Source organism: Manis pentadactyla, chromosome 6 (assembly GCF_030020395.1).
Source record: "Manis pentadactyla isolate mManPen7 chromosome 6, mManPen7.hap1, whole genome shotgun sequence".
In the NCBI taxonomy this organism is placed as follows: Eukaryota; Metazoa; Chordata; class Mammalia; order Pholidota; family Manidae; genus Manis; species Manis pentadactyla.
In genome coordinates, this window is record NC_080024.1 from 22,588,661 (window position 1) to 22,592,950 (window position 4,290).

Sequence of the window (4,290 nt, forward strand, 5' to 3'; positions counted from 1 at the left end):
CCCAGGCAATGATCCAAGTTCACTTAAGGCACACCAGCATTTCCAACCCGCGGCCCACGCTCCTTGTCACCCTCCATCCTACAACCCTATCCTCATTTCATTGTCTCACATTATATCATCCGTCACTGTTATCACCCTCAGCTTCCCTGCTCCTCCCACTGGAGGTCCTACCCCAAACCTAAGTCCATCTTTTTACCTGTTCTCCACCGGCACTTGATCAGCTCTATGTGGCTAAAGAACACAGCTCCATGGCTCCATAGACTGGTCACAGTTCAAACTGATCACAAATACGACGCAGGTCCTTGGTGGTGCCTAACAACCTCCTTGCTTCCGTCAGGTCAATATTCAGTTCCCCAAACAGTTATTTTGTACCTTCTCCTTGATCCTCAAGCTTGCAATATTCTCTTTTTCCTCCTCACTCTCAGTGGATCTCATTGTTTTCATTTCATTTATTCTCTGAGAAATCATAGCAACAATACACACTCATTTTCCCACTTCTGTATATGCCTCCCCACCTACACTAGTTCCTTCATACTCTTTCTTTGAAGGAGATCTAAGTGCACCTCGAGCCCATCATTCTATCTGTTTTATTTTTCTTCATCTACTTATCATCAGTGGGCATACAGTACATTTAGAAGGCAACATCCATGAGGACATAAAATTTATCTTTTTTCTGTAATAGCTTCTGAAATGCCTTGTAGATGTTGAACAATATTCAATAAGTAAGTAAATAAAGAGCTCTATTAACCCCTTGGAACATCTACCCTGCTTTGATTATTCCTGACCCAGGAGAGAGGGTGGAGTCGGCAGTTAGGAAGTTGTCTTTTGCAACATGAGTCAGAACTTTGTTGATTCAAAATATTCCCCTGGTTCTTTAATGGATTTATTTTTCTCTCACAGGGAAATTCATATTCACTTTATTCCCACTTGTGCCACAATATTCTGGTGTATACTTGATAGATTGTCTCCTGTTATGTAAGGCTTCACTGTACGCAGTGTGCGTAATCTCATGATTGCTAGCCAGACTTAACAGCATGGTTGGTTGGCGTGGATTTTGTCTTTGATGATGATAATATGAAGGAAGCACATTGTTGAAACGTTAATGTAATAAAGGGAACACACTTATGGTAAAAGTCATTTCAGGGCAATGATGATTTATGTCTTGTACACCAATGAAGTGGGATGTATACTAACCAAGGGGACTTCCTCATTTTGCTGGTAAATTGATGTTTCTGGTAATTGAATAAAAATATTCTAAAGGGGACATGAAATAACTCAGCCCAAGATTATGGCCCCAAAGAGATGTTTCATCCTTAATGGAGCAAAGAGAATAGAAGATAAAAGCTACCTTGTGCTGCATGGTATTCCAAAAGTGTTCTTGTCCTACCCACTTGCTGTCTTTCTTTTCTTTGTATATCTAGTGAGGACCCAAAGCTTAGTGCTAGCAAAGTCACGGAGCACACAATGAATGAATCCAGGTAAGTACTTAAGGTATTGGAAAAGACCTTGGGGTATGGAAGCAGAATCTCATCAAGCACCTTGGGAGTTTTATTTTTAAAGATTACTTTTAACAGTAGATACTCAAAAGTCAGATAGTAGCCAGATACCACTATAGGCTCTTGATATATCCAAGGTGATAGTGTCCACAGGCAAATGTCAAAGATGTCTGTGATTTCCAGTTATTGCTGAATGCACATATTTGGGTAAAATTAAGACTCATCTTCACAGGTAAACAAAACACATGTAATTTAAAAAATACTAATGTGTCTGGAAAAATACACATTATTCGAGTGTTTTTGGGGATGTTTTCTTCAGAACTAATTAGGAGGTAGGCTTTACAACTTCAGTCTCTTTTGGAACTGGTGTCATTTTTTTCAGGATGGCTGGAATTGACATCTTCCAATGGATCTCTCCAACTGGGGGTCAGCAAATTTGGCTTCTAGTCTCTCTTCTGCCACTCCCAGGCAGCAGGACAGGGCATAGGCGGGCCAGTCTGGAAAAACAGTGACACTGGCCGTGAGCAGCCTGCTCCACTTTCCCAAGAGTGCCATGCAAAATGATTTTTTCCCCTGTGTTCTGTGATGTGGGAAAGGTTGGGAAACACTAGACTAGATTGGTTAATGTATTTATCTAAAAAAACATGCTTTGAATGCCTACTATGGGAATCTGGGGATACATCCGGGGAATATAGAGATGAATAAAACTCATACCTTGATGGTCTCTAGTGACACATCAATTCTAAAATTCTATCATGCATTTATGCTTCAGAATGGCCAATTTTAGGGTAAATTCCTAGAAGTGGAATTCCTGGGTCAAATGGTAAGTCTATTTTGAGCATTTTGAGGAACCTCCATACTGCTTTCCACAATGGTTGAACTAATTTACATTTCTTCACATCATTTTTATAAGGGTATTGAGTAAAAATGTTACTTTTATAGGAAGGGAAAATATGTGAGTTTTAATATTTAATTAATCATAAATTAAGTAATCATAAATTAAGTAATCATAAATTAATTTAAATATAGAATGGCTCAAAATGTAACCACAGTTCCATAATACCAATATCATTAAATATTCAAGTAGATTAAATGTCCCAAAATACTTCTTAAGGCAACCATGAATGAGTGACTGGTGAGTGGGGTTGTAACCTAAATGATATGGTTCCTTAACATCCTTAACATGTCCACAAAAATAGAAAACTATGGCCACTCAGTTTCATTCTCAGAACCTCTATTTAGCTTATTTACTATTCTTAGCACTTGGTATGGTTCTCTTTAAGAGAGAGTTTATTTATTGATAAGATGGTTGGCAATCACAGCAGAAACACAAGAATAAAAAAACATTGGTGACAGATGGCAGAGTCTTAAATGAAAATGCGGCAGCTCTACATGAACACAATTTCCAGACAATTAAAAGAGCACACATGTTTGTATTTTATACACATCCATCAAAAATTTTTGAAAACAGTTTAAAATATTTTTGACAAAGTAACACTTTTTGACATTAAAAAAAATAGACTTTAAACCCATACATTTTATTTTAAAATAGTGATATTGTATTTCTGAGCATGGACTTCTTTTAATGGCAGTTCTGGAAGGTAAGTAGTCTATTTTATTATGTTTAGCAGCAGCATTTTCAAAAATAGATGTGACAAAGAATCTGTTTTCTCTCTCATCGTGGTTTGCTATACAATTCTTCACATATTTTGCTCCCCTACTAGGTGACCATTCTGTTGCATATATAGGCATCATCTGCTTGATGTCAGTGACACATTCATTAAATTCTAATACAGCACTACTAACTGGTGGACTGTTGCCCTTTATTAAAAATGTGAAGTATTTTAATGTAGTACTTCTCCACTCAAAAGCTGCCAATCAATTTCCTTAAAGGTAAATAGGAAAAGGAAACTGCCTATGTGTAACACACAATCATGTTAAGAAGTAAAATAATTAAATCACCAGTTATTGACCACTAATCAATATATTGGTTCCCATACACTAACATGTGTGGAAACATACTCTGTAGCCCGTTTGTTGACACCTAGTTTTCAAGGGTCTGCCTTTATTCCGATGGTCTAACAATTGTACTTGGAAGGTAATTCACTGTTTTGGTGATTGTCTTTGGTTATTCAAATGTGGGTACTGTAAACCAAAGTGAGTTCTACAAATAAAATGTTAACTGGAGGCTGTTCTGGAGAATATGCCTATATTCTCATGTACTTTCCATACATTCCATGAATAGCTAGAATTTCCCCCACTTTTGCAGATAGGTAAGTTGAGGTTCAGAGAGGTTACGTATGCTCAAAGTGCTGTAACTCCAAGGGAAACTATTTTCCCAGCCTGGGACAAAATACCTTTGAAACTGAAATCAGTCAAAGGTAGAAATAAAGTGGGAGAAACCCATTTATTGCTTACTAGCAGTCATCCACTTCTGCTCACCAATGTCTATCATGACCCGGCTGCAAAAGGGGCCCCACCCGACCTCTCTGTCCAGATAGGCCCTTGCTCCCCCATGTAATCCCTATTGATATGGAGGTGGACTACTTCTCTCCACCCCTTGGAAACACCTACTGATATGGAGATGCACTAAGGCCAGGCTAGAGATTCTGGAAATATTGCAATTTTACCCACAAGTTCCCATAAATATTTTTATTTAATTTAACTGTAAAATTCATTTATTTAGATAATTTTTGTTTATATTTTCAAGAATCTAGAACCAGTTCAATTACTCTTTCATGAAGAATCTCCTTTCTCGAAAGTCTCTCCCAGTATTTCGTGTCTTGTGAATACA